Source organism: Marmota monax, unplaced genomic scaffold (assembly GCF_021218885.2).
Source record: "Marmota monax isolate L192 unplaced genomic scaffold, Marmota_monax_Labrador192_F-V1.1 WCK01_AAM20220418_F8-fsc00054, whole genome shotgun sequence".
Classification (NCBI taxonomy): Eukaryota; Metazoa; Chordata; class Mammalia; order Rodentia; family Sciuridae; genus Marmota; species Marmota monax.
The window spans coordinates 5,752,166-5,770,627 of NW_026692145.1; the positions used below are offsets into that span (position 1 = coordinate 5,752,166).

General features: G+C 38.1%; 1 long non-coding RNA gene across 2 annotated transcripts in view; it reads left to right on the plus strand.

Annotated features, from left to right (window-relative positions):
* LOC124109001 (uncharacterized) overlaps positions 1-18,462 on the plus strand; it is a 302,970-nt gene that overhangs the window by 69,946 nt on the left and 214,562 nt on the right. For both annotated transcript variants that reach the window (XR_009224560.1, XR_009224558.1), the window contains exons 3-5: positions 2,580-2,710; positions 15,814-15,996; positions 16,785-17,023. This is a non-coding gene — a long non-coding RNA (uncharacterized LOC124109001). The remainder of the gene's footprint in view (positions 1-2,579; positions 2,711-15,813; positions 15,997-16,784; positions 17,024-18,462) is intronic.

Genomic DNA, 18,462 nt, shown 5'->3' on the forward strand with positions numbered 1-18,462 from the left:
AAAGCAGAAGCTGGGAATAGAGATGGGAGAAATAGAATAAGAAGGGAGAAGCAGTGTTACAGGAGGTGGCCATCACTCACTACCTATGGTATTAGGTTCCTTGCGGAACATATCAAAGGACCACTTATGCCTTATTAATTAAAAATCTAAAAGCTCTCATTCTCCTGAAAAAGTGATTTTAGTGGAGATGGCAAAAGAGATTCCATGGAGCCTATAGGCCTTCCAAATGGACCCAAAGTTTGTGTCCCTCTAAGGCGTTTTCCCTGCATATTTCTTCCATCAACATCAAGGGGGATAAAATTTGTAGCAGCTAATATAATTCCACTAACTAACAATTAAAGACTTTGAATTTCACATTATTGCATTTAACTCATAACGACTCTAGCTACTATTGTGGTTTAAAGCCTTGTACTATAGTCCTAGCTGAGAAATACAACAGTGGGAATTCCCCTAAATAAGAGCAGTGTATTAGCTGATTGCATATTCTAGAAATCGGTTGATGGTTGATGGGGGCTGGGGCTATAGCTCAGTGGTAGAGTGCTTGCCTTGCATGTATGAGGTACTGAGTTTGATCCTCAGCACCACATGCAAAATAAAATAAAGATATTATGTCCATCTACAAGTAAAAAATATATTTTAAAAAGAAATCAGTTGATAGTTACGCTAGCCACAGTGGCCTGCTTGTTTTGAGGTGAGGCATACTGAACTCTAGTAAGAGTCTTTCTCTCTTCCCATGGGATTATGATATTCATAAAAATTTTGCCACTTTAATAGTCTAAGTCCTTAGAGTGCTTCTCCTGACTCTAGAGCTCACTTTGATCTCTACCTAAGACTGGTTCCTTATAAGGCCCCAGACACCCAAAATAAAGTGCTTCACCAATGCTAGTGAAGTTCACCAAAACGATGATCTCCTAATGTAGGACTTTGTTCCCCAAATGCTACCCCTAGTGTTTATCCCCTGAATTTTCTGGGCTGTGTTGGAAATTTTTGAGGTTAAGTTGTCTATCATATTTGCACTGCTTATCTCTAACCAGTTGAGAGCAAACAGAAGGAAGTAGATACAGATGAATCTCTCTCCTTTAATACCTCCTATTAGTGATGACAACCAAAACTTCTTTATTGTTGGATAGGTATTTTATTTGTATCATTTAACCTAATCCTTATATCAACTCTATGAAATAAATATCATTAATGTTTCCATCTTATAAATGACAAAATTAAGGGCCAGAAATATCTAATAACTTATCCACTATGAAGTAGGTGGCAGACTCAAGATAAAAACCTTAGTGATCTAAGTTTACCCATTCTATCATCTCCCTGCTTATGTCTTAAAAAGATAAAAAAGTAAGATTCTTTGTTAAAGATCAATATGGTTTAGCCATGAGGTAGACTTGTGCTCTGATTGCTCCAAATTAAAATTACCTCAAAATTAAAATCCCATCCTTAGAAGGTGGAAAATAGAAAAAATTGTCTATAGTTTAGAGTCTCTACTCAGATGGACTTACAGAATGGAGATCAAGAGCTGAGAAAATGCTAGAAAGAAAAGAGAGAAGCCCACATTATCCTTTCAACAAAGAGACCCTGCTTTCTGGTTACTATGGCCCAATTTATGTTCAATCTTCCTGTGGTGAAGAGGAGCAAATATGAGATTCTTCTCCAGCTCTTTCCTAGGCCTTGTAGCAGTAGGCTTTCCCCTCCATAGATATTTGAGTTAGAGAATAAATATTCCTCAAGACCATTGACATGATATTTAATCTTTTGGAAATCTACAATGATATTATATGAAAAGTGGTTACTTTTATAGTAAATACTTGATTCATATTAATTCCTTTATTAGGCCCAGGCTACACACACACACACACACACACACACACACACACATACACATGTGTGCGCTTGCATGTGGCAAAAAATTTCTCCTCTGGATTCCCCACACACAGCGTGTTCACTGCTCTGATATGCAGCTACTCAATCTCATCCACTCTGGTTCTCTGTCCTCTCATGGAAGGAGACTCAAACACTAAACAATTGCTATAATGTTAAGTAAGTGCCTTGAAGACATGAAAACATGGCAATGGGATAGTGACTGATGGAGTGGGCAACATTAGAAGAAAGGTCATCAGAAATGCTTCTCCGAGGTGGTGACAGTTGAGCAGAAACCTGAGTGATAAGAAAGACTTAGCCAGGCAAGGATATGGGTGAAGTTCCCAGACAAAAGGAAAAATTTCCTTCCTGGAGACCATAAAGTGGATGTGTTTCTGGATATTGGATAGTTCCATCCCACCATTATATATTAATAACTTGAAGGTCCATTTTATCAGTCTGTTTATTGTGAGTTTCTCTATTGTGAATCAGTCACCAGAGGCTTGGGGGAATTGACAATGCCAAGGTCTGATCAGTTAAGAGTGCCAGAACTTGATTTGTAGTGACCATACCAAAGTGTACACACTTTCAAAAGGCCTGACTGGAAAGTAATCTGCTGACCACCTCCAAGCTGTCTTAACTGCAAGATCACTCAACTGTTTCTGCTTTGTTTTCAAGCTGCTTAATAAACAGCAAACAACTCTAATCTCTCTCAGCCAGTTTGCCAGCTGGAGCTACAGAATGCTGTGGGGAGCTGATGAAAATGAGGTGGCACTTCAAAAACCTGGAACCAATTGACCTTAACTGTGTTTCTTCATGCTTTTATATGTCATTGTTGAAGCTGCAGGTAAGTGATTTGCTGGTCTTGGCTCTGGAGAGGTTTTATATATTGTTCCTGTGGTCATAATTCTCACCCATTTTCCTTTCATCCTTCTCAGGTAGGGGAATAATTACTGCTTTGGCCTCCTGCTTTGGGGGGTACTATTATGTGATTCACCAAAAATCTGGGTCTGTCTGTCCTTCTTACTTCCTTCCTTCCTTTCTCCTTTTAACGTCTCTTTGTTTAGAAGAAAGAAATCAATTTTTGAATTGATTTCAAATTGCATTTGAATTTGGAAAATTAAAACAGATGAACAGCAAAATACTATTATTTTTAGAGCTCATAAGACAAAGCCTGGCTGACTTGGGGTTTTGACTATTGGTTCTTATAACAAATGGCTCCTTTAAGATGGCACCAAAGTCAATACTAATGGTTATTATGATTAAGTACAGCTCCCTTGGCATCCGTTTCCTGCTCTTTGGCTTCCCTCCCCACTCTCCAATGCACACACACGTGGTTTTAGTAAAGTGAAGTGTCTGTGAGATAGTAAGGAGAAAAAGTTTGTATAGGACTCTACCTTTTACCAAGTAGTTTCTCACTCTTTATTTCATTTTTTTCACCTCAAAACAGCATTGTGAGGTAGGGGATATTCATATTAAAAATGAGAAAACTGAGGCTAAGGGAGGTTAAGCAATTTGTCTGACATCATACAGCTCAAACTGGCATCCCACTCTATATTTTCTGCTCTGTTACACTGTCTCATAATTATTTATCCCAAGAATTTTTGGAGTACCATTTGTGCTAGGCTCTGTGGGATACATTAGTGGGTGAAACAGACATAGTCCTGTCTTTACCGGAGCTTAGTATATTTTAAGTGTGGAAATATAGACAAAATAAGTGAACAAATATATTTTTAAAATTACAGATCATGGAGAAATGCTATGATTGCAAGTGGAGGTAAGAAAATTTTTTTGGGGGGGTAACTTCTCTGATAGGTATCTTGGAGTGGGTGACCTTTAGGGTAAATCCTGAAGACCATGAGCGAGCTAGTAATGATGGGTGTGAGAAGATTAGATCAAGCAGGTGGAGTGCAAGAAAACGATCAGAAATATTCACAGTGTACCATATACTCTGTCCTATCTACTCCATGTCCTCATAAGCTGTGTTCTGCATCCACAGACACTCTGAGTCCTTAATGAAGTCTCATCAGGAATTGTTATGCTATCATGCCAACCATATACACATACTCTCTTACATACTAAGCTCATTTTCTTGCTTTCTATAAGAAGGCCCTTAGAAACCAGGGTGATTCTCCAAGAGAACATCACAATGTTTTCTGTTGAAGGTGGACATTGACCCCCAAGCTATGCCTCCCGTTTCACCTGTAATTTTCACAAACATTGATCCTAAATATGAGAATGTGAATGGCAAAGGAAAACCCATCCCCACTGCTGGAGACAGTTCACAGGGGCCATATTGATCAAGAGACTCCAGGATGAGACCAAGTAGAATTTTGTGTGTGCAGAACAGATTGCGTGTTTGGGGTTTGTAAGAGAGGAGTTTGACTTCTTTGGTCAACTGAGTTCTCTCACACCAAGATGATGGGTGCTTTGCATCTGATCAGTGCTTAAACATCATCTTGATAATGCAGGGATCTTACACTAAGCTGTCTACCTTCTTCACTGTTGTGCTTCTCTTCTAGATATTTCTAAATCAAATATGAATTTAATTAATCACTGGCTGTGTGCCTCTCCCTGTACTAAGCCTTGAGGTAAATGCAGAAATATCACCATCACAGTCCTTGCCTTGTGGAGGCTGCAGTCTACATGAGGAAACAAAGTAGAAACATGTTTAAGAACTAGAAAATTAAGAAAATCAAATATTCTTCAAATGCTCTATTTTGGCATAGGGAAGTATTGTGAGTTCAGGAAAGGAGGGAATGCTTACTGGAAGCTGTCATATTGAACAAAGGGCTCAAAAAGTGGTAGGAGTTGGGTTTGTGGAAAACACACACAAAAGGCCATTCAAAGAGGGCAGTGTTTGCTATGCCCTGCATATAGTCAATTTGTGTATATTGACTGATTCACAGATGCTGGTGGTAGAGGGAGAGAGATCCACTGCTACTGTTGTTCTGATGATGATGCTCTAAGGATGGAAGTGTGAAATGCTCTTGCTTTATTTTTCACTCACTCTTCTCAAGCTCTAAATCAAATTTTGAGATTTGTGTTTTCCCCTTTAAGAATGGCTTTAATTTTTTGCTCACATTCACCTAGATTCAAAGACTGGTGATGGTGAGTGTGTGTGTGTGTGTGTGTGTGTGTGTGTGTGTGTTGGAGGAATAATGAGATTGGAGTTAAAGCAGATCACTTTTATTACTGTGGATATTTGTCAAGGATGACTATGAAATTTATCCCTCCATGATAGTTCTGATATGATCACACGGGTGAAGTTGAAATGAGCATAATTAAGGCTCAAGGAGGGTGGCTTGGGAGGGATGGTGACCACAAGTGAAGAGACTTAAAGCACAACCAAGGACACTTCCCAGTAGCTTTAGGATTGGCCACAGACCTTATGGAGATGCATAAGAAAAGAGACACATTCATGCCCTTACAAACCATCTGGTATAGTTGCTAAGACAGTACGTAAATGGAAATAACATCAGGTAGCAGGATCAGTAGACATTTTCCATGTAGCTCCACGGGAGATATAGGGAGGCATATGGGGATTAGGTCAAAGTGTGGCCTTTTAACCATTAGAGCTGTTCAAGAGTGGAAGGGGCTGCCCCATGGAGTGCTGGGCTTCCTCCTTGTGGAGCTGTTCCAGGGTGGGGTGCCTCCCTGTCTGGGATGCTGCAGTCCAAAGAGTTTAGACTGCCTGCCCTGCTCTTTGTTAGCATCTGGGAGTTTGGAGCTTCATGCCTTTTAACTGACCTCACACATTGAGAAGCATGTAAACCACCCGTGGTCACAGCACAGACTTGACCAGCAGGTTGGAATGGCTCACTAGACTAAGAATTCATCCTCAGGCTTGCAGCAGGATCTGTGCCTGACAAGGAAGAAAGGCTGCTAAAGACTTCACTGACTGGAACTGCTTCAGGGCTGCTCTGGGAAAGTGGTTTTAGACATCTCTCTTCATAGACAGGTGTCAGCCAAATGTGTGGCAAGTCACCTCACCCTGGGAGGAGCTTTTATGCCTAAATCCTGGGGAAGCACTAGAACTAAAACATCGCCTGAGGGAATCTGCTGCAGGTTTGGCTCTGCAAACCTTCTCATTCAGCTAATGAGGAAGGCCTGATTGAAAGCGGCAGATGGAAATTAAAAAACAGAGAAAGCAGCTTTAACCATAGCAACCTTCCACCCACTCCATTAAGGCTAAGGCTTGGGCCCCAACACTCCTGTGAGTAAAATGAGGGTCAGAGAACTTCAGAAACATCTGCCCAAAGGCTTCAGAAGTGAATTCTGGGCCCCTTCCTGGTACCAAAATTTAATTCTCTGGGCTTGAAAAGATTCTTCTTAATGGTCTTAGCGGACCAGGCTGCATTGAAAGTGAAAACGACTTCCCAGTCCTTCATAAATTCATAGTAATTCATGGAGCTACACTGAGCTGAGCTCTATTAGATGATGATAAACTACTATTTAAATTTCACATAAACAAGGAGAGAAATGAATTACAGTAGATGGGGTAGAGAGAGAAGATGGGAGGGGAGGGGAGGGGGATAGTAGAGGATAGGAAAGGTAGCAGAATACAACAGTTACTAATAGGGCATTATGTAAAAATGTGGATGTGTAACCGATGTGATTCTGCAATCTGTATTTGGGGTAAAATTGGGAGTTCATAACCAACTTGAATCTAATGTATGGAATATGATATGTCAAGAGCTTTGTAATGTTTTGAACAACCAATAAAAAAAAGAAAAAAAAATCACAGAAGTCTCAGGTGGTGTGATAAAGAGGGAAGCCATAAAAGTCTGCTTCTTGCTGATGTAGTTCATGGCCGAGGTCTGGTTCTCCACCAGATATAAGGGAATTATTACATCATTCGTATTCATGGATGATCCAATTTAGCTTTCCATTGCAAAGTTACCAACAGGAGCCCCGAGTGGGTCACTTGGGGCTGAAATTGGGAACTAGACTCTGGTCAAGTTCCAAGCAAGGGATATGGCATTTATTGGGAGCCAACTGTAATGTAGCTTAAGGGTTAGATATAACCTGACCATCATAGCAGAAATTTCTACCTTTAAAACTCTACCATTAGCAATCATTTGGTTTCCTTCATATGCCATGTTTTTGGGAGAATGTGGTCAGTATATAGATGTCTATATAAAAAAGGACTGCCTTTCATTTGCCTCCATACTAAACTATCTCAGAAGTTTACTTCCATCAGCCAGAAGCTTTATGGTACTTAGATCTGGCTTAAAGTGACATGGAGTCTACAGTGGCATCAGTTTCCCTGGCAGGGGAGCTTATGGACTGCCAGAGTGCCCAAGATCATATTGGGGTTATCTGGATCAATGAGATCTTCTCTGCTCCAGTTGACTTGGTTAAACCTTTTGTTTGCTCTTATATCAAGAGATTTGACATATTAACTGCTCAGGATCAGGCATAGCTTGGATACTTCTCTTAACAGATTACTTAAAAGTTTCCTGTGCCTGGACACACACTGAAGTGCCTCTGTGATTTTTGTTAAACTTTTCATAGGATTTCAAAATTCAAGTCTTCCAAGCCTCTGATACATACCCCCACCCCTGGCATCTTCATCATTCTGAGCTCTCCCTTTTCTCTTGGTTGAAATATGTTTCTAATCTTCTAGGCCTCTCAAATGCATCGGTGTTTCCTGCTTCAGTGGTCCCGGTGGAGTCACTCATTCTGTATTTAATGTATTCCGCACTTTAAATGGGCCTGTTAATTACTCCCTCCTCACTCTGAATTTACTAATTTATTGATCAAATTTCTTTTTGTGCATGTGAATTTTATTTTGTATGTGCAAAGAATTTATTTGGATCAATTTTATTGACCCCCTCCCACCTCCGCCTCCTGGGATACTTTCCCAAACTTTAATTAAGTCTCTGGGAAGTCTCTTGCTTAAAAGGGAGCCTCTTGCTTCTTCCTTTTGTGAGCATTGATAGCATCTGAATACTCCAGGCTAAGTATGTGGGTCTAATCACATTCTCCAGAAAGAGAGTATTTTGAATGGCAATTTGAATGGGGAAAAACTGGAGTAGGAGCTGTCAAAAGTGTGCTACCCAGACCAGTAGCCTCAGCGTTCCCTGAGAACTTGCTAGCAAAACTAATTCTCAAATGTACTCCAGGTCTGTTTTATTGAAAACTCTGGGATTGGACCCAGCCCTCTGTGTTTTAACAAACGTTTCACTGGATTCTGATGCCCACTCAAGTGTTGGAAACACAGCTGTGGTCCAGTTTGTCAACCTCAGTACTATTGAAATTTTGTACCATAATTCTTTCTGGTGGGGGTAGTCCTGTGCTTTTGTAAGGTGTTTAGCAGCCTACTAGACCCTGCAGACTGGATGCAGTGGCATTCCTGAGTTGTAACAACCAAAAATGTCCTTACACATTGACAAATGCCTTAAGTGGGGCATGAAATCATCCTTTATTAAGAACCACTGCACTAAGGGTGCATATTACCCTCCCTTCCCTTTTTACAATCATCTCCTCTTTATTTCCTTTGGGGACTGCACACATCAGGTAAATATAAGTGCAAACACTTTATAGTCTGTAGCATACAGCCTTGTTTTGTGTTTCACATGTATGCATTTCTTATCCCCAAGTAGTGTGTTTTGGGCTAGGCAGATAATAAGCCAGAAGGCTGATTTGTTTTAACAATCCATTTAACCACCTAGGATTAATGCCCCATTCCCTGGCCTATGTACAAAACTCCTTAACTGTTTGGAAAGGGTGTTCTTGTTTTCATATCCCTCAGAGTCTTGAGATCATTTCCAGGCTGTGGAAGAAGTAGGTGGGTTTATTCAGATGATATCATCACTAAGGAGAAGGGTGGGAGTAGGGATTACGGAGCAGCTTCTGCTCCATGCCCCTTTCCCTGGTGAGATTACCCAAGTGCATTATGAAGAGGGCAGGTGAAAGTTATGTTCAATGCCTAGATTAAACAGGCTAGGCTTAGTGAATTTGCTACTTCCTCTACTGCCTTCTATCTTTCCTCTACTACTGCTCTATGGCAAGCCTGCCTTTCATTCTCATACCTGAGTGACACCATCTCCACTTCTCATGAAGCACCACTGTGTGTATAGGGCCAAGATGCAGATTTAGGGAGGTGCTGAGCATATGCCAATGCCACCATCAGCTTAGGTACCTGATCCACTGAGAGAGACACCAGTCAGAGGGTCTATCATAGACACCTACTTCCTTCTGCAAAAATGTGCCAGAAAAATTCTTTTTTTTCCCATCATGCCAATTTGAGAGATAAAGTGTCTGCTCCAGAGAAATACCCTTAAGGCCACAGGGCTTTCCATGTGCCAATCCAGATGGGCCCCAAAACATCACTGGAATAAACCAGGAATATAGTGCTAGTTTATTCAGGTTTCCATACACGACTTCACAGAACTGGTGACATGTAAATTGGTTCTGCTCCTTCCAAAGTTGACAACATCCTCGAGTGAAAATTAGAAAGGAAAACCAAACAAACCCCACCACCAAAAACTTGCTTTACAGTCACAGTCAGCTGAAATTCTGACACCTAATAATGTATGGCATAGTGCTGATAATAGCACCAAAGATTTATTAACTAAACTTTAAACCCTTTAATATGACTCTCAAGAAATTGTTTAGAAAATTTGCAAAAGAACAGTGGAAAGCAAGAATGAAGAGGAAATGTGCTGCTAAAATAGCTTCAGCCAGTGGAAGCAAATTAATAAATGACTGTTTCCTAATAGAAAAAGAGTTATTTCCTATCCCTGTTCAGCTAATATTAAACAAATAATTTGAAAAGCCTGCCCAAAGCATCCCTAAGTCTCAGGCCTTCCTTGTGCAAGTCTGTAGCAAGTATCTAAAAATGTAACATGTTCATTTGTTCTGGGAAAGAAAAGTTTAAGGCCCCTCCTACCTTCTGCCTGCCTGCACCATGCCTTAGTAAAGTGTGCATCTGTATTTTCAGACATGCTTTGGTTCCTGTCTTGGCTCTCCTTTCTCACCTTGCTTTCTTTAGACTTTGTAGCTTGCTTCCCATAGAAGCTGCCAATAGGAATTACTCCATGCTTCCATATTTAGAAATGCTGTTCACGTGCACCTGCAGCAGCAATGAATCTCAGTCCCAAACTCAGGTGTGCATAAAATGTAGCTTTCTTAATTTTCTTTAAGATGCTGTGGAAAAAAAAGAGTGGACACTCAGAATTTTTAATTATGTCTTGGCTGCTTATGAGAAATGTTTTATAGGAAAAAAAAGTACAGAAGCATTAAGCAGAGGCTGGAGCCTGCCAACACACCATACCCCAGGTCCTTACATCAAAATTTTAAGCTTTTTTATGCAAGTATGACCTAAGGCCCCTTTGTAAGAATTGTGGTAACAGGGTATGAGGATACTTGTGATCCACAGGTAGAGAAAGTAACACCTTTTGACACTCAGCAGGATGCAATTCATAGAAAAAGTTAGCAAAAGTATAAAAGTGTATTTAAAAGATATGCTGATAACGTCTGTGTGAAAGGGAAGGCTTAAAGTGTAACTCAGTGGTAGAGCACCAGCCTAGCATGTATAAGGTCCTGGGTTCCAACTCTAGCACTGAGAAAGAAAAAAAAATATATTAAAGGGAAGTCATTATTTTTTCTATTGAAACATTAGGGATCTGTCGTTTTCAGATATTTTTTTCTTTTCTAATTACTTATATGTGGCAATGCCTCATATCAAATATCTACTTTCCTCATAGATTATCCTCTGTAGATCCTTGATATTCTCTAGGAGTCACATGTTTTTACTCATACACGAACTTGACTATGAGCACACTTCATGAAAGATCATACTTGTCATTACCATAAGAGATACTCCAGGGAGATGGACATGGTGGAAGGCAGGAAAGACCTTCCTGGTGGATGATGGAAAAACTCCAATGGTAAGCAAAGTGAGCATGGTTAAGTAGATTCAGTTGTTATTAGCTCAGTTGTTTCCATGTTCATATAGCTAGTCCTGAATTTATCTGCCCTTGGATTTCTTTGGGACGTTATTATGATCTTCATCTCACTGAGTCATGGATAGATACGTTTTCTCTTCTGGATTAAAGATGACACAAGGCTTTGGGTTCCCATCTAGCCTTTAAAATCTTAGGTGTATCTGTGGTTTATAGAGGAATCAAGTTTGCCCTGTTTTGATGGAGTTGTGGCTTGAATTCTTTGTTCTCTGATTCACAGGTAGGCTAGACTTGCAATTAGATATATGTTTCTTGTGGGTGGTCTGGGGTCTGCACAGTAGGGTGAGTGGGTCTAGGGAACTTCATAGGATCTGGTATGTGTGAATTTGAGATAGCATGTTTTCTAGAATATCATTACATAGTCCCTAGCTGGTATGGATATTTTTGATGTGGAGTCCAGTGTTGGTCTATAGCCTCCAAACACATTGAAAGGAACTATAGTATCACTGGACTATAAGAATGAAATGTATCCTTAAACATTTGAGGGAAATTACTGCTAGCTGGAGGACAATTTCATGTAGGCTGAGTGTCATACTCCAGTGTCTTGAAAGTCACAGGTTAATTCATAATTTGAAGGGCTTTAGGCCACTTACAGTCTGTTTCATGGCATAATGTACTTAGTTCTTGCTTAATGTTGTGATTTTACTTCTGCTTTCACTTTGCCAGAGCTTTGAGGGTGGTAAAGAATATGTATTTGACATTGGATTTTTTTTAATAGCTTTAGATACATGTTGAAAATTTTGTCATGTAAAATAAAAACCATGACCTGATTTCATGTTAAGATGAACTCCCCAGAGGAAAATGTATTCCTGGACCATTTGTTAAAAACAACAAAAGTAATACTGTCCCTACTGCAGAGGAAAGCCTTAGGCCATTCAGAAGAAAAGGCACATTATAACAAAGACAAGGGAGTATCCTATTGCCTGTAAACAGTCAATAAAATAAATTTTCAGGTAGGTAAAGGGACTTTGAATACAGTCATGTCCTATCTTGAATTTGTAATGGCTTCCCTGTATCCTACCTAACACAAAGAGAGTAGCTAACACACACTGAGAAAATGCTATTCTGGAAAATTTCAATATAAATTAGGCCTTTTTTGCATTTTGAGGATTGAACCCAGGGGAACTTAAACACTGAAGCTCATCAGCAGCCCTTTTTTAAATAATTTATTTAGAGACAGGGTCTTGCTAAGTTGCTTAGGGCCTTGCTAAATTGCTGAGGCTGGCTTTGAACCTGCAATCCTCCTGCCTCAGCCTCCCAAGCAGCTGGGATTACAGGTGTGTGCCCCTGTACCCAGCTAAATTAGGCCTTTTTGATTGATTCTATCACCTGTTCCATTTACTCATATTTACCTTAAGTGGGGTACTTGAGCTAGGACAAGGAAGAAGACTTTAAAGGCCACAGGATTACTGTCAGGGTTTGAGGAATAGACTGGAAATAGGCGGTTGATGTCCAAGCCGCCTTCTTCGTAGTGAGGTTTATTGTATGGCTATCATAGGGAGGGACTGGTGACAGAATAGAGGGATTTCTGCTGTGGACTGTCAGTCTGTGTGGGAAGCAGTGTGAGCAGCTGTGTTACCTCTAGCATGTCCTATTGAAATATTTTAGCTATCTGGAAAATCTGCTTGGGAATGAGACACTTTTTAAAAATGAAATAAATTTTATATAAAAATGATGAACCTAAAGGTCTTAGATGTTTCAATACTGAAAAACCAAAAATGCACTTTGAAATCATCACTCCAAATTAATTATGTATTTCCAGTTATAAGGCTGTCATTTAGTAGATGAATTTCTCATAAATCAGATATAAAAATATCAAATATGCAAGGCATATTAATAATATAAATACAATGGATTGCTTCTTTTAAACATTTCTACAACTAATTAAAAATTATCTAACATAAGAAAGAATTATCACACCAAATCAATGAGAACATTTGCCACCAAAGATTTAGGCTTAAAGGCCTATTGGATTCTTATGTACAACTCTGAAAAGGCATCCTGGACCCTATTTTTGATTGTTTTATGAGTGATTGTATAATTTCAAGAGGCGAGTGATCAGGGACTGCGTTCCCTTCTCTCATGTAAAGTTGCATACATTATGTAATAACTGTGTAGCTTCCATCTTGGTTGATAAAACCTTATCATATTTTAACATATTTCTCCTCATCCTAAAAATTTGGAAGTGGATGAATCTTAAGTTATGTTAATACCTTTCCCATTTGTTCATGTTCATAGGACCATCTGTATCTTAAGGATACCTAATTTTATAACTATTTTTATATCTTATTTGGCTTTGTATGATTTGAAATCACAGTTTATGGGCCATTCTGATATTTTCCTGGAGTCAGAAAATTCCCTTAAACTGATGTATTTACCATACTGATTTCTATAATCTCCATTGATACAATAGATTAATCAATAAAACCTCATGAATGAGAAATAGGACTTCATAGAAATGTATCGCAGTCCATTCACCTACTTTTAGAATAATTTTTTACTGTTTCTCTTTGTGTATCATTGTGTAAGCATGGCTGCTCATAGAGTTACTGTAGTTCTGTCAGTTACAGTCATTATTCTTTGTTTTCTTGATGTTCAGATTGTCACAATTTTGTCTAGTAGGAGCCTTTTAAGAATTTGCTCCAAAATTTGCTCCTGTGTTCTTCTAACAATATCCACTAATATTTGGAACTTCTGTTGCTTTCTAGCACAACAAGATTTTCTAGGCTCACCTGTACCTTTCTTCCTCAGACTTTGAATCACTCATTTCTCCAGGAAGCCTTTTCAGTGGGAAAATAGCATCTGAGCACTAGAGGGCACTGTGGGGGTATCATTGCTCTCTGGTTATTTTAGTGCACAGAACTGGAAAAGATTTGTGGTTTTTCTTCTTTCACATTGTTATTTTCACCTCATTTCTAATAGTATAGTATTCATTTCTAAATATTTTTATTCCTAACACAGTAAATATAAAAGTCTTTGCTTAATCTGGTAAAGAAAGGTGTAGAATAAAGTTCAAGATTTTCTATATAGTTCCTTTTGTTCTGAGCTGTATTCCACTAAAAATATGCAGGTAGATTTATTTATTCTAAGATCATTCATAACTCCTCATTCTATATGGTTAAATAAGTATTTGTCTGATCGATAGTTTCATCCTCTTACTTGTTGCTTTCAATTTAAGGGGTATTGTCTCTTAGCAGTTGGCCTTTCTTAGTTTTTATTTATTTATTTATTTTTTTATTGGTGATTGAACTCAGGGCCACTCTACCACTGAGCCCCATCCCCAGCCCTATTTTGTATTTTATTTAGATACAGGGTCTCACTGAGTTGTTTAGGGCCTCACTTTTCCTGAGGCTGGCTTTGAACTCATGATTCTCCTGACTCAGCCTCCTGAGCCACTCGGATTACAGGTGTGTGCAGTCATGCCCAGCTCTTTCTTAGTTTTCAGAAAGTGAAGCCTTTCCATTACCACCAATTTTCCTGGTAGTGGCAGGAAATAAAAAGGATGAGCACCATCACCTGTCTACCTGGTGATGATGGAAAGATTCAGATGCTCCTATTCCAAGTTTCTGTTTCATACACAATGGTGCATGATTCATATATATGATTTATAGCTGAATAAACTATTCAGGACTACTGGTATTTAATTTCTAGTAATACTAGAACTTCACTTTTTATGCATTCAATTATTTTTAACTCTATTGAATTATGTCCTTATATTAAAGTTTGGATTTTTTGCTCTTCTTCTCTTTGTGTCATTGTAACATTCATTTAACAAGTATATATATCATATTATATGCCATTGATGAAAATTTATAGTTTATTAAATGATTTTTTTCTGAATAGCATTTTAATGCAGTGACATTTATAGACTTTAATTTTTCTGCTAGGGATCGGTGATACCTGGAATATTAGAATTCTATATAATTAATAAAAACAATGCCTGTAAATATAAATTCTGAAGGTTTTGCCTTAAGATTTGTAGGTAATGTTTCATATTTACATTGTATATATTTACCAGTGTCTTTGTTTTAATTACATACATTCCATTGTAGAATTTCTGGTTTTTGAAGGCTTTCAGGTAAATACTTTTATGCTATATGAATTCAAACTTTAAAAATCTAATTAAAAATATCAAAAAGTATAACCCAAGAAGATAAAAATAAAGCAAAGTAATTATTGGAAAAATATATCTGTAAAATTTATCCAGAAGCTTCATATTCTTTTTTTCCCTATAGATCTGACACATTACCAGATGATGTTTCTTCCAGAATTTATTAAAGTGAATGCTTTTAGAATTATAACAATTTCCACCGAGATTCCATGGTTTATGTTTCATTTACATAAAGCTCTAAGTATTTTCATTTCAGTGCAGAAATTCTAATCCTTGCATGGGATCAAATGTGCCATGCCCAGTTTTTCCAATTTTGCTTTCTTTAGGTACTGCACAAAGTCACATTAATATTAAGGTAAACCGAAAGCATTTTATATTTTTATATAATGTGCTTTTCAATACCTTTTGGAATTTAAAAGGTATTTAATGCCGAATTTCAAAACAAACTATATACATATTTTGAAACACAAGATTAAAAATAAATATTTTATGCCAAATAAGTGTTTTAAAATGAATGACCCATTACGATGAAAAAGAATGTTACAATATACAGATTTTGTCCATGTCCTATAGTCTATCTCGGTCTTTCTGGTACTTCCTCCCAGGAAAGTGGAGTATTTATTTTTTCTTGTCCCTTAGACTAAAGAAAACCCATAGGAAGTCCATATAATCTAGAGAGAGAAGCATACACCCATATTTTGAGGTACTAATAGGGAATATTCACTACAGACTTACACTGGTGGCTGCATTCCTGCTTTACATGATGAAGCTTTTCTGAACAGAAGTATTGTATGAATATGTAACAATGAATCTCACTATTATCTATAATTATATCAATGAAATAATTTTAAAATAAAAATATTTCAGGTACAGAAGAGTTCCAGGCAGTGGAGAGGAGGTGAGGAAGAAAGATAAGGTCTACTAGGTGTGTGTACTCAGCCCACATCTCTCCTCTCTCTCTTCACTTGGGGTCCACATTGCCTTTTCTTCTGTGGAGGCTTGCTGTTTCCTGGCCCGTAAGAAGACTTCTGGATTCTTCTTTTCCTACAGGTAGGGTCAGAAAGTGAGGTAGACACTATCCCTCTCTCTTATTTCCACAACTTGGGAAAAACTATCTCCCTTCACAGTCGGGCTAAGGCATTTTGTCTTTACTAGAGAATCCCCTTTTCCTAAGGGCTTCAGCTTTGGAAACTTAAAGGCCAGAATGATTTCCAGCTAGTTTTATTTTCAACTCTACAGCATGCCTCTTCTGAGGAGAAATATATGTGGAATAGTTTGCCAGGGAGAATCTACCCCGTCCCCTAGATTGATTTAAAAATACTATTATAGCCACATACCAAAGTCCAGGACTTTAGGAAATGAAAGCAATAGCAAGGGATCACATCTTCTGATGATAGTCCAGAACTGATTAATTTGCTTATTTGTCTCCAAAGATCTTGTAGGAACAGTGTTGAAGCCCTGTCCTATGTATATACAAAGGAATACTATTAAGCCATAAAAGGATAAAATCCTGTTATTTGTATTGACATGGATAAAGCTGGAGGGCACCTTGTTAAGTAAAATAGGAGGGGGGGAGGGATGGGGAAAGATTGAACAGTGGGTACTGTTATAGCTGGATAAAAGCAAGAAGCTCTGTTGTATTATTGCACAGTAGGATCACTGTTATTAGTTAAAAATAAAACTTTCAAAAAAGAATAAAGGAGGAATCACATCAGCTAGTTATTTTAGGGAGAATTCAGGAACTCTTGAGTTTAGATTTAGAAGTTATATTTAGTATTTCATCACTCCAAAAAACATTTATTGCGTTCATTAGATTTTTTTTTTTCTTTTGTGGGTAGTGGTAAGAGAGAGAAGAGAAGAAATAGAAAAAGAAAGAGAAAGGATTTCCTACCTATTGGTGAATTTTTTCAAGAAAGAAAAAGCAAGTTTTCAAATCTCATTCCACCCATCCACTGACGTTGGAGCCAGAAAAGGATAAACTATTGAGATATTTCCAATTTCAAGAGACCACCAGCTTCTCCTACTGTGTTTTCCCAAGACTGCTGCCAGATCACAAGCCTAGAGAGAGGACAGAAAGGTACCAATATAGCTGATGATAAAAGATAGGCAATGGGAAAGAAGAGATAGTTTTCTTTTAATCTCAAGTCTTTTTCTCCAGCTTGGTGATTATGGCTGGGCAGGTTGGTGGAATTATAGAGCCATGGTGGAGGGGACTGGATTCCTGCAACAAAATGCTGTGGCCCCAGGGAGGAACATGTGGTACAGAGTGAACTATGACTTGCCTGGTGAGAATGTGAACACCTGCATGGCAGTGGAGCTCAGCACAGTACAGTGAATGTCTTTAAAAAATATTCCTGGATGTCACATTATTGACTCATTCTTGAACCATAATAAACTGAAAGTTAATAGCATAAAAACAAACATGTAACCAACAAACCAAAAATCCATCTTCAATGAAGTGAATCTATAACTATGGCATCCAAAAAAAATTTAGTGATGAAAGATTCAAGGACAAGTAAAGTTGCAAGCTAACTAGATTGTCTCTTTTGATAATTTTCTCGGGAAGACTCACAGGGACTGAATCTATCAATAAGTCTATATTTTATACTTTGTTTGAAATCATAGAGATAGACTATTTCAGATTACATATGTTTTTAAAAAAACTTTTAATAGTAATTATTAGAGTCGTACAGTGATCTGTGTCAACCTGTTACTGGTTCTGAAAAAAAAGAAAACTAATATCACTGGCCTGGTACAATAGAACAAAATTGAAGAAAGTTCTTTTAGAAGCTCTTGGGCCACCATGTGGAGAGTCACATTCAGACAGGCTTAATAGTCGAAAAGTCTATTAAAGTCACAAGCATGCACCCTGTGTTTAGTAATTATGGAGTACACTTATGCTAATGAGCCCAGATTTACAGATTAGCAATGCATTTTAACGATTTAATTATAATCCCAAAGTGATATATAAGGGATAAAATTGTACATCGCAATGCTGTTACTGATTAGAGCTGCTTTGTTTTCTTATTATTTTTAAAGGTGTGCACACATGGGTTGGGGGAGAGAGAGGAGATTTATAGGCATTCTAGGAATGCTTATGTAATTGATCCCTGGCTTGTAATAAAATAACTAGAGCAGAAAAACTGAAGTATTGTACACTTAGTGGAAGGAATTTCCAAGACGTTTTCAGTCTCTGAAAGGAGTAAACTGAGTAAGGGGCTGTCTACCTCCAAATAACACCCCCTTAGCCTGGCAATGAAGAATGTTGTTGAAATTAGTATTTAACAAGTGTTAAGACATAGTAAGCCACTCAGAATCAACAATAACATATCAATAAATACCTTTTAAGAGATTCACCTCTCTAAATTTCTTATTTAACACCTATTATTATTAGTTGAGAACAGGGTCTCTAGGGGAAATTGAAAGCTTGTTAAGAGTTTATCAGGGAGGAAAAGAGAAAGATTTGGCAATATAAGGCCTATTTAAGTCTTCCCTGGTCTTGGGAAACTCAGCATA